The sequence below is a fragment of the Neopsephotus bourkii genome, unplaced genomic scaffold, assembly GCF_033783945.1.
Source record: "Neopsephotus bourkii isolate Nb327-2 ecotype Australia unplaced genomic scaffold, CSIRO-AGI_Nbou_v1 NB_882, whole genome shotgun sequence".
NCBI classification, from domain to species: Eukaryota; Metazoa; Chordata; class Aves; order Psittaciformes; family Psittacidae; genus Neopsephotus; species Neopsephotus bourkii.
In genome coordinates, this window is record NW_026901376.1 from 1,829,818 (window position 1) to 1,845,673 (window position 15,856).

Below are 15,856 nucleotides of genomic sequence, written 5' to 3' on the forward strand. Positions count from 1 at the left end.
AAGGAATCTGATCAGTTTTCATTGTAATGTGCAGCACAGATTCCTAGCAAACTCCATGTCTTTGTGGAATTAGCGTTTCCTTGCAAAAAGCTGCTCAGCTCTGGTATCTTATCTTTGTCATTGACTCACAGTAACAAAATGTTTTCACACTTGAAATTTATCACTTGATCTCCTGACGGAAGAATCCAAGAGAAGATCGAGGGCAAAGGAAGGAGAGCGGAGATGCCCACGGGATGTCCTTTGGTGATTTTGTTTGTTTTCAGTTAATACGATATTCTCAGGAATATGCTGATCCGGGTGTAGGGGACTGTCCACAATGCTGATTAGTGCCTTAGCATATTAGTGAGATCTCAGTGATTCATATTTATTTCCTCTTTCTTTTCTACCTATGAGTTTCTATGGTTTCTCTGTGATTTCCTTTGTATACACATCCTTTAGAGGGACTTTGCTAAGCTCCCCGGAGTTTAGAAACTCTGGCAGTTTATAAACCCTGGAGATGGGCAAGTTTAGATTCACGTGGGGCTTAGAGACTCTGAAGAATTGTATTTTCACTTGGTTTCTGTTTGTGTAATGAGGCTGGCTTATTTCATTATAAAGCAGGCAGACCTTACAGTTGGATTAAGGATTCGTTCACTACTGCATATTTTGTTCAACATTATCTTCTCAGTGAATAAGCTGTATTTTCCTACCTGCTAGGCATGATACAAAAATGTGATTGAGCAGATTTCAAAATGAGGAGGGCATTTCCTTTAGTCTATGGGACATATTTGTTTATCAACTTCTTTCACATGTTAGTTGGTGGCTATTGCTATTTAAACCGAAAAGAAAGAACAGATTTGAATCTGGGACATCATCTTGTGCACAGATATTTAGGACTCTGAATGTGTCTTCATGCTTTTCCAAAGAACTTCTTCAAGAAAACTGAGCTCTCAATATATTGGAGAGGAAAAAAATTACATGTTAGAAATGCTTATTTCTTTTACTGAATGTTAGGAAATTCCCAGGGAAAAAAAACTTATTAGGATAGAACTAAGTTAGAAGATAAATTGAAATCCTTTGATTGAAAGTAATGTTATTAAAAAGTTTTAATTATTGAGAAGAAAATGTAGGAAAGGCACTCAGAGCTAACATAAAAATGATTGGAAACTGGTAATTAAAACAAAATGCTTGAAAATTAAACATTACAAAATATGAAAATGCAAGCTTGGCTCTGATTCATTGCAATACTTAAAACCTGGGATTGCTATTGAATTCTGGGTGGCTGGTTTGAATTCTGCAGGCCTACGCTGATGCTGAAAGTTGGGCAAAGGCTGCAGTACTCTGCTGACTGAGGCCACCAGGTTCCAGACCCTATTCTTATTCTCCTCTTCCCCACCTCTTACCATTCTCCATTTAGATTTCTACTTTAAAGCAAAATTCTCGCTCTTGCAGAGAGTATCTGGAAGCTACATTCCCTTGGTGTTTTTAAAGTTCATTACTTTCACCTTTTCAGGTATCTAGGGCTTTATTTTGCAATCCCTATACAGTCACATCAAGTGTGGAGCTGTGTGTCTCTGTAGACACTTTTCAGAGGTTGCTTTCCTCAAGTGGCAGACTCCATTTCTACACAAACATCTCCAGAACAAACTTGGGATCTTCCAGGACTGGGTCTGTATTTCCTCAGGAACCTTCAATAAGGCAGTTGGCACCAGACAGTTGATTCCTCTGGTCAGTGAGCTGGTTTGGAAGTCTGCACCTCCAAAATGTAACAAGGAGTCATGCAATAGGTAGGAGACACCAGCACCCTTCTGTTGACCTTTTTTGTACCAGAAAAGCCACCACCACTCTGATAGCCATAGCCACAAGACCCATCCGACATCTTTTCCTATTAACCCATTGTGTTTTTCTCCATGATCAGAGCAGTGAATGTCACCTTGTTGCCACCCTCTGATGGAAAGACTGCCTCATCCCTGCTTCAAGGACATCTAGGAGAAATATCCGCAGCCCCACATAGGACAGCCATGGCTCCTTGCAACCGTCTTTGCCCACGGTGCTCTTTCCCAAGAGAGACCAAGAGAGAGCAATCTTAGACTCGGAAGAAGGTAATTTGAATTGGATGTGAAGTTGTTACTAATTTAATGTTTATCCAATAACAAGGACTTTGCAAAACCCCTTACCTTTTCATGAGCCTCAGGTAACACTGTCAATTCATAATTGCTATGATTCCTTTATCCCGTGGTTTAATAAATAATTTACCTAAATTATTAAAATGAAAATTTCAACATTATTAAAAATTAACCAGGTTAAATGAGCAAACAGTAAATAGTGCTGGGCTTGTCCTGCGTGACAAGAGTCTGCAGCTTTTATTGTCTTTTTCCCAGCACAGAGGGTACATTTCTCCCTCCTCCTCTCCCTCCCTCCCTGTCTCCACTTCCACTGCTCTACTCTTGTCTTTCACAAACTCCTTTCCTTGACGCTAGTTCTCTCCACAGCCTGTTCTTTCATCTCTGTGTTCTCTTCTCCACTGTTGGTTTACTCTTCCTTCCCATGAGCCCTCTCCTTCCCTGCTGTAGCAGTAGGCATCCGTCTCCTCTCTGCACATTATATTCTGCACACATATGTAGCACAAGATGCCTGGCAGGTCTTTTTGTGTTTTCTGCCTTTGATCCATGGCTGGCAACCCCATCTGATGCCAGAAAGACATAGATCCAGGAGAGCACATGCTATCCAAAGAACAGAGTTTGTCAGGTCTTCAGGATACAGGCTGCTTCCATTCATGAAAAATGTATTAAAATCTGACTGCTCTTAAAGGATCGCAGTTCTGTCATTTTTAATTGAAACATTCAGTTTGCCCAAAATGAAGTGCTCCATCTTTCAGGCTCTATCTCTTGCCAGGTTTTTTTTTCTCTCTCTGTAATTCCTGCTGAACTGCTCCTTCTGCTGCTTTCTGGCAGAATTCCTCATTGACTTAAAAGGGTTCTCCCCCTCCAGGCTTCATCCTATCCATTTTCCCTTTCAACACATGGGAGTCCTGGAAATGGCCTTTCCTCCTGCCTGGCATTTTTCACCCAGCGCAGACCTCAAGGCACATAGCTGATCTTTTCCTGCAGCTATCTGGGAGAATTTGCCATCCAGCTCCTGTTCAGTTTCAGGAAGAGCGTAGTGCCTGCTGAAACACCAGCAAGCCTGTGCATCCCTTCTCTGGAGTGTCTATAACACTATTACCCTGCCGCTGTCTGGGCACTGACAGGCAGATGTTGGCTTCTTAATGTGCTCTAATAACACTCGAATTTTGTTTCTGCTGCTAAGAGACCACAGAGTGAGTAAGGCAACATTTGCAGCTGAAATCTAGCTTTGTAGACTGGCTCCTTCCTATCCCTTTCTGAGCAGCCCTTGGGTAGTACCCAGCACTATTACACCTCTGCATAGGATGGAAAACTGAACTGAAAATCCCACCTGCATGCAAAAGCAGAGGTGGTGTGAGCCAGAAGATAACTCAGCTGGAATGTGTCCAGGAGACTGTACCGCAAGTGCCTGCTTGTACAATACACCCTGCAAGGTGAAGCCCCAAGGGTATGGTCAAAGTGAAGGCAAATGGATGCATTGAGATAGTGGTGAGACCTAGAGCATACAAAACACGGGAACTGTGTCCGTGGAGAGCGTGGCAGTTATTGACTGCACTGTCACATGGTGTAGCCCTTTCCTTCCACAGTCAAAGCTGGTATCTGAATTACTTTGGATTTTAACCACAATTAAAGAGCTAATCAAGGTCAACAGCTCCTTTCAAATACAGTTTAGTACAAAATCCTAATGCAGGAATTACACAAATTGATATTGTCAATATAATGGATTCAAGCCAATTGTGCTAAACAAGGTTGTATCAAGTCTGTACTCTGTATTAGGTGAGGGCTAATTCTGTGTAGCAGCAGTGGAGACAAACAGAAAAACAGATACATCAAGCCTTCACAGTCTGGATTTATTACTGAGGTGGTTTTTACCCCTCTCAAAGAATTTGTTAGTCTAAGAAAACTGTGCCATTCTGAGCATTTGGTTCCATTCAGAAGGCAGAACACACAAAATTGAACACATGCAATGTATTGGTCTAATATATAGGAGATAACTGAAGGACCAGTCAAGAATAAATCTAAGTAGCGGCCCTTGGTGAAAAAACATGATGACAAAATGCTTAGGTACCCAAATGTACTGCACTGCTTGAGACACCCTGAAGTATCCAAGACACCAGGCATAGCTGGAAGATGTGACAAGAGACCTGTAGAAAACCCATGTTCTGCCACGATGGCAGATAGTCTAGAGCATTTCAAATGAACCCTAAGACATCTAACCCTCTCATATCAGGTGACATCTCAGCCTCTTATTTCCTTTTCCTCTGAGGCACTTCAAAGTTTCACCAATTGCTTTGACATCCCAGGAGGTACCTCTTCAGTAGGTGTGAGGCTTACTGCTCCCTGTTAGGCATGTGGATCTAGAGACACATCTGCAATCACTCAGTGAATTAGCAATGCTTTCCCCCCCCCCCCCCCCGTGTTGTTTCCCACCTAGATTCCAGTATTTCTGCTGTGAAGCAGTTTATGGGAAGGTAGATTGGCCTTTTCTTTTAATTGAAGCTAATGGTATCCTCGAAATAGCAAAACTCAAGAAGAGAGGAGGACTTTCTTCAGGCAATGAGGACCACCCAGGGCTGCAGATGGTAGAGCTCCTGGAGATGGGAAGAACCCTGGGTCTGGAGATGTGAGCTAGCTCTTTCCCTTCACCTCAGCGTCCACTTTGTGACTCCTCTCCTCAAAGGAAATGTGTAGTGACCCCAGCCCTTGCTCTCATCCTCCAGACCGCTTGGGAAGGGTGGGAGACTGTCAACCTTTCCGGGGTCCGTGTGAAAGAAGCTAAATGGGACCATGAAGGTGGTAATGGAGTGGAAGCAGAGCAAGGGAAGTCTTGCTGATGGATTATTAGGCACTGTCAAAGTTTCAGCAGAGTGGAAAACTTGGAGGCTGGAGTGAGTAGTAACCCATGAAAAATCACCTCTTCCTTTTCCTGTTCATGGTAGGGCAGCGTGTCCAGATCAAAGCCACCCATCACCGCTCAGCCTCAGTCGCACGATTTACGAGGCACTGGGGCACCAGCCCATTAACAGCCCTGGTAATTCATTGCAAGGGCCACAGGAGGTGTAAATCCCCTCCCCTCCAAACTTACACATTTACCTAATTGTCCCCCCAGTTGCTGGACCTGGACATCAATGGGGCTGATGCTATGAATGAGAAGGGCCACAAGAGGTGCAATGGGAAAGAAGACTGAGGAGAGAGTCTGGTGTGGTCTGTGCAGGTGAGACAAGCATGACCCAAGAGGCAAACCCTCTTTCCTTTGCACCCATTAAGTAGCACAAAATCTCATTGTTTTTAATTGCATTTTGACCTTCCGGAGCTCCTCTCGGCTGTTTCCCTTGGGATCGGTGTTGGAGAAAGAGCACGCTTCATGCACATGGGCAGCTGGAAGGCCTCCACAGTTTTTCAGGGCTTGTGAGACATTGTGCTGTACCACACATGGCAGTCCCAGTACAATCATCGATGACAGCAGGTAACACCGTCTAAGGAGGCATATGAGGTCTCAAAGTGCTTTGGAACCTCAGCCTCTAGGTGGAGAACATCAATCTATGACTCCATGACTTTACTGGTAGCACTCAGGCATACTGTCTTCTCCTACGGTCTTCTGTAGCATGCCCACATTCAAAAACAGCTTTGCAGAAAACAAATGCTTTGTTGTTCTCCAAACAAAGATCAGACTTACTCTCTGTTTCCTTGTTTCTGTCTACTCTATGCATTCACTCTCATTCTCTAACTTTACCCTCCCCTTAGATCACCAGGTCCCCCTTTCTCACATCATCTTCTATTTTCCTTGCACTAGTATCTTTCTGCTATTTTATGCTTGACAACTCCAGTTGTTTCTGGCTTTCAAAAAGTCCCCTTCAGTTTGCTCTTCTCTGACTTTGTTCATTCTTCATATGTTCCCTGTGTAAATGCTCAATTCTGCAACTTTAGCTAATATTTGATATCAGAAAACTTTCCCACAGCTGTATGAGTAGGTTTAAAACACATATTTACAGGAAAACTTGGAATGTGAGTTTTCCACTTTGACAATCTATACTCTAGAAAAAAATCCTCATCAGAAGTGGTTACCTTAAAAGCAGCAGTGGAGATAAACAGACTGAGCAGGAAGAGGAGGCTCACTGGTAGAATTAAGTGAGATAAGATGTCCAGATCTCTGTAGTGGAGTGTTTTCTTGCAAATATTTTCCAAATTTCCCTTTAAAATGGCCTTTGAAAAACTAATTCCACTGCAGTTTCTTTTGTATCATTTTTAAGTTATCAATCACTCATCATTTCTTTCTGAAGCAAAACTAGCAACAGATTTCCATGAGCAGTTTCCCTCAGAAACACGTTTTCTTTTTCAGGCTATGAAGTTCAGAAGAAAGACACCTAATTTCTCAAGCACTTGTGCTTCCCAATTGCTTGCAGTACACTTGACCCCATGGTTGTGGGAACAGGCAGGCGTTCCTGCAAGACAGGAGAGCCCTAGTTTGGGTCAGTAGGGGACACGGAAGTGGTCAGCTAAATGAGGATGAGGTGTGAATGTTTCCTGTTCCTCCTCCCACAGCAAATGTTCATCCTTAAAACATGACCAAGAATGAGAACTGGGCAATGATTTTTGGTTAAAAGATAACCAGAAAGGGGGGAAGTGGAGGAAAAATGCAAATAAGAGATTGGTCTGGCTGGGAGAAAAGGACATTGTTAGGGTAACAATTTGTGAGGAGAACCTGTGAAATTTGGGTCGTAAATGCTCGTGACTCTTGAAAATGTGATTTAGGCACTTCAGTGCTTCTTAGGTGCAAGAAATTACTTTCTGGTTAAGAGGAAGGAACACAGAAATGTAGTGATTCCGTGAAACGCTTGTAGTAGAGCTAAGGAAAGTTAGGACACTTTGCCAGTTGTAACTTACTGGAAAGCAGATCTCAGCCACACACGCATCTTCTCCAGGGTCTGTAACCCTGGGAGGACATGAGAAGGAGATGAGGAAAGGTTTTGATGGCTTGTCTGTGTTAGTTTCCCAGAAATGAGCCTCATCTGATCTGTAGACTCGAATTGTGTACAGTTCTGGCTCAACATAAAAAGGACATGGAACTGTTGGAACAAGTCCAGAGGAGGGCCACGAGAATGATCAGGGGACTGGAGCACCTCCCATATGAAGACAGGCTGAGAAAGTTGGGGTGTTCAGCCTGGAGAGGGCTGCGCAGAGACCTCATGGCAGCCTTCCAGTATCTGAAGGGGGCTATAGGGATGATGGGGAGGGACTCTTCATTAGGGACTGTAGTGGTAGGACAAGGGGTAGCAGGTTAAAACTTAAACAGGGGAAGTTTAGATTGGATATAAGGAGGAAATTCTTTCCTGTTAGGGTGGTGAGGCACTGGAATGGGTTGCCCAGGGAGGTTGTGAATGCTCCATCCCTGGCGGTGTTCAAGGCCAGGTTGGACGAGGCCTTGGGTAATATGGTTTAGAGCGAGGTGTCCCTGCCCATGGCAGGGGGGTTGGAACTTGATGATCTTAAGGTCCTTTCCAACCCTAACTATTCTATGATTCTATGATTCTATAAATGTTCTTGGATGTTGCCATGGGAGTTACAGCCAATTTAGGACTTGGGGTTATGGTTCATTCTGAGCTCTAAAGGCAGATGGCTCATCTTTGACAGTAAGAAAGGAAGACGAGGGATGAGTTGAAGCCCTTCAACAGAGAGGGAGAAATGAAACAGGGCCATGAGTTGCAAACCTTTGATACTGCATGGAAGAGAAGTCCAGCGTGTGAAAGGGCAGAGCTTCCAACAGGTCTTGCAACACATGTGAAATCCATCAGGGTCACTGTTCCCATGGTGTTCTGTTGTCTGAGCCATAACACAACACCCTACCGGGAGGGAAAGGCATCCTGTAGGCAGGGGGAAGAGCTATCTATGCTTTTAAGAGGTTGTCTGGGAACTAAGAGAACACTTTATGGTGGTTACACTCTGAATTTATAGTTTCCTCCTCTTGCTTTTTAATGTTCTCCTGCCAAATTACCTACGGTTTGCCCCATAACTTCAAGCTGCCCTGTGGTCTGATATGTCCCAGCACCACCCGGGACACATGAAAGAATACAAAACAATCTGTCAAAGAAGAGAAGGGCTGCACTCAGAATGTAGATTCTTCTCTGGACATAAACCTTAACTGTCCAGACCCTTAGGTCAGGATGTAATAGATTTGCCCTCTTTTGATAGGGCAATGGTGACGTTTAGATACAGATCAGATCTGAGAAACTTGGGAATGAGACACGTGTGCAGTAGGAGATCTAATGTAAGCGTGACCACCCATGGTTGCATCATTTCACTCACAATAGACCTTTTTCAAGAGTAAGCACAAACAGTACGTTTGGAAGTGCCTGCTAAACGATGGTGCAGCATGTATGAAAGAGTCACAGGACATGATCAGTTCATTTCCCCTTGCTTTTCTGAGAGCAAAAAGCATTTCCTAGTACAGATGCTCATGTCCCTGTCAGTCTCTGGGCCATTGTCTGGCCTTCTAAGCGGACCCTCAAAATTAAGGCCATGTACTCCCAGCGGAGAAAGTCTTCCGATAATAGAGAAGAGCAAACAACATGACCTTTGTTTCAGAGTTAGTCACTTTCTATAACTGTTTGTCTGTGTGTTCTGGGGTCTGCCTATGTCTTTATCTTCAACAAGTGCTTTTCTCATCTCCCAGGCTGTGCCCCCCCCTCTGCAGCTGACCCATCTCTCCTTCCATCCCTATTCCTTCATGGTGGGGAGCACAGGAGCTGAGGCTGCCATGTGTGGGTTTCCAGCCACATGTGTCCTCCCCAGGAGCAGAAATGCAAACCCAGCAGTGGGAATGAGCTGCTTTTTCTCTCAGCTGCCCTCCCCTGTGCTGTGTTCCAGCAGCTCACCTCAGTGGCTCTAAAATAATTAGGAGGGAGGTTTGAAGTTTCACATGCCCCAGCAGATACAGACATTGCAACTCATCTGTTACTGCAGCCCCAGCACACAACACTGTGTAATGGCGTGGGGAATCCTGAACTTGGCAACCCCTCTTTGACCTTTGTCTGAGAGGAGGGTCATCCCTAATATCCGGGATGGATGCTGGTTGAGCTCATGTACCAGTCTTTTTCAGCTGCAGAGCAGGGAACCCAAGCATCCCGACGCAAGGCATCACCTGTTAACTCAAGCATTAAACATTAATCCCGGTTGGACTTTCACTCCTCCATCTCTGAGGTGGAAACAGATTAGGAATTTGATCTCTCAAGATTACTGCATGAAAGTCACCCTTGGAAAGGCTCCCTGTAGCCTGGCCATCTCTTGTCCATCTCTTTGGGGGTTTGTTTTCTATTAGATGCCGCTGCCCTTTGGGCTTTTTGGGGGTTTGTTTCTGTGGTTTTCTTCTTCCACCTCCTGGGGGATTGCAGGAGACCTGGAGGGTGCTCAAGTACCTGGATCGCAGGCTGAAAATCTGGGGGAACCCCAGTGGTTGTGAGACCTTCTTTGAAATCATGGTGCCTCCAGTGTGGGGTCCATGGCCAGAGCAGAGCCTGAGGGTTTTTCTGGGACTGTAAGGATGCAATAGCTGCAGGAGAGTTAAAACCCACTGCATGCAGTAGTGGCTATTTTACCCTGTGGGCAGGGTGAAGGAATAACCTCTAGCATGGTATAAAAGGGCTCATGTGAGGTGGGCACAGGGACAGATCTGGCAAAGGAGGCTGGAGGGTATCAAGGTGGTACGGAGAACGAGGTTTTCTCTCTGTAGCCATGGGGACCCAGGCTCTGGGTATTCACTCTCCCATTTACCTCTGGAAGGACCTACCTATTTTCTCTGTCCTCCTTTCTGTCTGGGTATGGCTGTGCAGGTTGGAGCATCTGTCCCACGGGAACTCTGCCCTTGATGACTTGCTTCAGCAGCCCCAGTCTCTCGGATCACAACTTCTAGTCTTCTGGTAATTGCAGAAGGGCTTTGTAGACACACACTGGGTTTCTTTGCTTTTGTTTCAGAAGTTTGAAGACTTCACCCTCCTGACTAAACCAGAGAAAAGCTTTAATCTTTCTTGCCCACAAAAACACTTCCTTCAGTGTGCTGTCTCTAGGAGCCGAAACTCCCAGAAAGCAAGTAAAAGGCACCTGTTATCAGGCAGCTGGTAACAGAACCATGTTCTAGCATTGGTATCTGTCAGAAACCCTTCCCTGCCTGCTTTCCATTTCATAGAATCATAAACTGGGTTGAAAAGACCTTTTAAGATCATCAAGTCCAACCGTTATCCCAGCACTGCCAAGGCCACCACTAACCCATGTCACTGAGGGACTTGTTTACACTGTTCTTGAATGCTTCCAGGGCTGGTGATGCCAACACTGCCCTGGGCAGCCTGTTCCAATGCCTGAGCACCCTTTTGGTGAAGAAATATTTCCTAATACCCAATCTAGACCTCCCCTGGCACAGGTTAAGGCCGTTACCTCTTGTCCTATCACTGCTTACTAGGGAAAAAGAGACCAGCCGCCTCCTGGTTCCATTCTCCCATCAGGCAGTTGTAGAGAAAGTCCCCTCTGAGCCTTCTCTTCTCCAGACTGAACCCCCAGGTCCCTCAGCCATTCCCCATCACATTTGTGCTCCAGGCCCTGCACCAGCTCCATTGCCCTTCTCTGGCCCCGCTCCAGCACCTCAATGTCTCTCCTGCAGTGAAGGGCCCAGAACTGAACACAGGATTCGAGGTGCAGCCTCACCAATGGCAAATACAGGGGGATTCTTACTTCATTAAATAGCCATTTCTCCACTGTTTTGGCAGTCACACATCAACACAGAACCATTGCTTAAAATGATCAGTTCCCCAAAGACAGACCTGCACATTATTTGAAACAACAGAGTGCCATTCTAAAATTGTTGGTTTGGATATGACAGTGACTGAATTGCCACAGACAAGATCAGACGCTCCTGAAGACTGACCTTCACAAAACAGCTCCCTTTAAAACCATCCCGACACTTTGTTCTTCCAGCACCTCCCTCAGTGCAGTTGCAAAAGCTCTGCTCTCAGTAGATGAGCTGCCACCAACTTCCCATCATGCTCATTTTAAAGATTCATTTAACCAGGCTTTAGGCTCAGAAATGTTTTAACTGGTTATTTAACGGGTACTACAAGAATGGGCAAAGAATGGGCAAAGAACAGAAAATTTGTCACGTCATGTGACAAATAAAATGAACTTCTTTTAAGAAAAAGTGAAATTAGATACATTCTACAAAATTAGGCAACAGGAAGAAAAGATAGGATAAACAGGCTCTGCAAAAGGTATTTCGCTCGAGCAGAGGGCTCATCTTGCTTGAGGAGTTGGATGTGCCGGCGGGGGCATCTTCTTTTCACAGGTCATCCTCTCCTTGTTGCATCCAAACAGATAACGCAGAAGTCTCCCCCAGTTCTGGCTGAGAGGTGGCTGGCTATCCTTGGCGAGCTGTCCATGCTCCACCATGGGAACCAGTCAACGGATCGGCTGGGGCTAAGAGCTGGGTGGTAGCAGTCTCCCTCCTCTCCCACTCATGCTCCTCTCACCAGTCCCTGGTGGGGAGCTGGAACTGGACTTGCTTGGGGGGCCTGTTCTTCTGCCCTTCCCCTTGCAGCATGGCCACCAAGGTCACTGGGAGATGGAGATGCTGCACCAGTGATGCCACAGGACACGTGGGAGGTGTGGAAGTGCTCGTTCAGCTCCTGGGACAGGGAAACCACAGAGATGCCTCTCTTGCCTCCTCACACATCCACAGTCGCTTCTGGAGCACAGGCAACTGCCAGCTGGGGCTGTTGACACACGGGGCAGCAAACATTGCTGGGAAACCATGGAAGCAGACAGTGGGCTTCTATATGCCAATGAGCTCGGTGACACCAACCGCCAGCATGGCCTTAGGCCCTGATCACCAGGCCCCATGGTGTTCAACACTATCATGTTATGCCAAAGCAGTTAGTTATGAGTCCTCCAACGCGCCTCCAGTGCCTTGGTTTGGTCCTGCCGCACTGGAGGGAGTCAGTCCCTACCCCAAAAAGCTCTTATGAAGTCAAATCAGGTCCCCCGTGGAGTCTCCCCACCTTCTCCTGTTGCTCTACGGGCAGAGAAACCCATTGGTGCCATTCCTGGCTGTGCCTGGCAGGGAGGTGGCAGTGCTGACTGTGATGCTGTTTAATTCATGTTGCCGTTCTCCACCGACAGCACCTCTCACAGGGATTGCAGAGTAGCCAGCGTGCCGCGGTTGGATTGAGCAGACAGATTTAATTAAGTTGCGATTTAATTACCTATCAGCATCCCTATTTAATAAAGCTCAGGAGGATTTTAATTTGAAAAAAATAATAATAATAATAATAAATGATATGGCCTGTCACAGAGCGGCGGTATCAGCACCCGGTGTAGGCAGGATAGCATCGTGGCCAGTGTCCCTGCCCTGTGGGAGCGAGGCAGCAGGAGGTGACCAGGCTCAGGCAGAGCCTTTGAGAGCAGCACAGATTGCAGGGAGGGGAGCATGACCCACCTTGGCAGCCGGTGCGAAGCGGCATGCTCAGGGCTTGCCTCCAAACGCTTCTGCCTCCGCTTGCTGGTTTCACCTCCTGCATGCAGGGACTGAAAGGGACTCACGAGCCCATGCCCTGTGTTTTCCTGAATAGGGTCTGTCATTTTTGATGTCTGCTGAAGCTTTCTACCTGTGATGGAAAGTTGGATCTTGTGGTAGTTAGCATCTCTCCTGTGACCTTGTTAGATGGCAAGACCAGGGTGTGGATGCTCGTTGGGTTTGCTGGTGGAGTGTGGAATACCCTGAGAGAGACCCAGTGAGTTATTATAACCTGAGGTTTAGTTTTGACTCACTAAGCTCAAATCAAAGTGCAGATCCCCAGCTGTTTGTGATGCTCAGGTCCATCAGGATTTGGAGAGGTTTGGAGAAGACACCTTGCTTTGGCTCCTCTCTGAGCAGTGACTTACAATGTCAGCTAGTGGCCAAGCCCAGCATCTGTGAGAATTTCTATCAAAGAAGATATTGTTCCACTTTAGCACTTTAGCCACTATGTTCCTTCAAGCTCCTCCCAGTTTCGCTAACTTGTACACAGCATTCATCTCACTGTTTTACTGATGGTATTTCCTAAGGGTTCAATTGAGCTTGAGGTTTTATTTCTTTTGGGCCAGACCCAGCCCTGTGGCAAGCAGGCATGGTTGTTATCCCAGGGTGAATCTCACCAGCTTTCCCTGAACATAGATGCTGGCCGGGGACCTTCTGGTCTTTGTTACTTGTGGGGATGGGCTTCTTGTTCTGCCATCTGTGTTCATCCTGTTTTCTGGTTTAGAGCTTTTCTTTAATGGACACTCACCTGGGACCTCTGTATCTTGCAGAGCCCCATCACATCTCCCCACTGATGATTAGATTTCAACACCAAGTTTAGAGCTTGAACTATGGTAACTGTGAGCACAATAAAAAGGAAGCAGTGTTTTTAAACAAGAAAAAATGAAGGAAAGCCCAAACCTTTCATTAGTTATCAGCATCACAGCAGATGAAATCTAGCCTGAGCTCTAAAATACCTCCAAGGGGATCATATATCCATATGTGCTTCCCACCTGTGCCTGGGACATCACATATGGCTTCCTTAGCTCTTGCCCTGGCCACCGGAATACATCTAGATTTGGGGCACTCATTTTAGACATCTCTCAGTTAGGCACAGTAGGTCCCCCCCTTGTGTCCCCCCCTTAAAAATGCCACTTTACAATGGAGAAAACAGCCAAGATAGAGAAAAACAGACCTTGATATTTCTATTGTTTCGTGGTAACAGCGCCTGTCCCGAGACCCCAGGCCTGACAGATTGACATAACAGGTTAATAAGTGCTTTCCACTTCTCCTAAAGGCTAATTAAATATTAATCCACTTGGTGAGGTCAGCAAAAATAACAAACAATTGGCAGAGTGAAATTCGTTTAATTAATTCTCCTGTGGAGGTTTTTCAAGCATCTTCCTCCCCTGACACACGGCTGCCTTGGCTGAGGTAACCTACAGTGAAATCAGACCTTATTGGTTCTGGGCCTGCTTCTCTCAGATATTTAATCTTGCTGCTTTTTTGTAGGGGTTTAGTTTCTGAATGCTTGTCAGGTATTGCCCAAGGCCCTGAGCACAGAGGTGAGAGGAGAAGAAGGGAATGGAGAAGTGGGGTATAAAGATGAAGAAGAGGTGGACAAAGTCTTTTTAGAAAGCTTCAACCTTCATCTACCACAGGCATAAGTTGCTCTGACTCTTTGCAAATTGAAATGCAGGTAGGTTGTTGATATTAATTCTATTGCTGGAATACCAAGAAATAAGTATTTCTTACTCCTAAACAAAAACTCTCTGCAGAGACTGTGTCCAATAGCAATCTGGGCTGCCAGTGGAAGTGTCTGTCCCACCATGATCTCGATCACCTGCATGTGGGCTAGTGGCTTCTGTGACAAATAGGTGCAGTTTGCAAGTCATTTGCACCTACAGATCAAGAATGTGTGGGAACACGTGGTACCCCATAACACATCCCCAGCACCCTGCACCCTCCAGTACCCCAAGCCAAGCTGTCTGTCCCTTGCTTCCTTGATACCTCTCCAGGAGGGCAGGGTATCACCTCTATGTCTCTGACAGCTGTGAGCATCCATAGTTCTTATCCCTTTTCATTCTAGCACACAATTGAGCATCTTTCCTCCTCTCACTATTAGTTCCCTTAAGGATAAGTGCAGCAGGATGCCTTGAACATCCTTTTTGGTTTCTGGCTTGATCTGTCAAAACAAGTTCACGTCCACTGTAATGAAATTCATCTGCCTAACAATCCCTATTCTAACAGTCCTAAAGCAAGACCCCATTTGCTTTGGTCATAGCTCCATTAAAGCACATCCCTGCATGGCAGGGAATGCCTAGGGTTGCTTTAGAGACAGTGCTCTCACTGTCTTCTGTGCCCACCATCCTTAACATGAGCATGTCACTGGCTTGCTCAGTGTTATGCTACTCACTTCCTAAGAATCTCTCCAGAAGTGCTGCCCATTGGTGTCCAGCTCCATTTCAGACATTTCTGGATACAGCACCACGCTGCACTCTCACAATGAACACTCCATTTGTGTTCATGCACTCATCCATCCACACCACAACTGATACAGACGCAGCAGCTGGAAAGAGGCAAGGAAGACTGGGAATTCCTCCTGTCTCTGCTAGAGGACAGACCCATTACAGGTATAATTTCTCGAGTGACCCCTGTCTCCTCTGTTGCAGCCCTTGTGTTGCAGCGTGCCCGGCATGCTGAGCGGGAGCACGGTGCTTGGGGCATCTTCCACTGCAGAAATCACACAGCAGGTGCCCCTTAGCCTTGGTAGGGGTGAATTGGGGTACAAGGAGGGGAAAGTCATCTCAGCCAGCTTTTAGGTAAGCCTTTAGGTGCTGTAATCTGGGGAATGAGAGAGGAAGGGGTGATGCAGAAGACAGCGCATCCTCCCAAATGCACTTTTAGAAACAACAGGAACTTCCCAAGGAAAGGTATTAAGAAAAGCAAAGTCTTCATACACAGCAGTTGCACTGGGTCTGTCTCCAGCTATTTCTCCAAGCATCTGCATGTCTGGAGGAGAGTGTCCCCATGGACACTCCACAGCTGATTTCCCTTGTGCCATGAACTTCAATCCAAGCTTGCCTTTCAGCACTACAGGGGGAAGCGTCTTTGGGCATGAAGCTTTCCAGACATCATCCCAGACACGGAGAGGACTGAGGGAGAGTGGGGAAGCTTTCTCCAGGTTACTGCTTTAGATCCATGTTAATTTTTTATT

General features: G+C 46.1%; 1 long non-coding RNA gene across 1 annotated transcript; it reads right to left on the reverse strand.

The window, feature by feature from the left end:
- Positions 1 to 11,276: 11,276 nt before the first annotated feature.
- Positions 11,277 to 14,380, reverse strand: LOC133214310 (uncharacterized). Its single transcript, XR_009726090.1, has 3 exons — positions 13,835 to 14,380; positions 13,409 to 13,497; positions 11,277 to 12,860 (listed from the first exon to the last, which is right to left on the reverse strand). It is a non-coding gene; the product is annotated as an uncharacterized LOC133214310 (long non-coding RNA).
- Between the last annotated feature and the right edge of the window lie 1,476 nt (positions 14,381 to 15,856).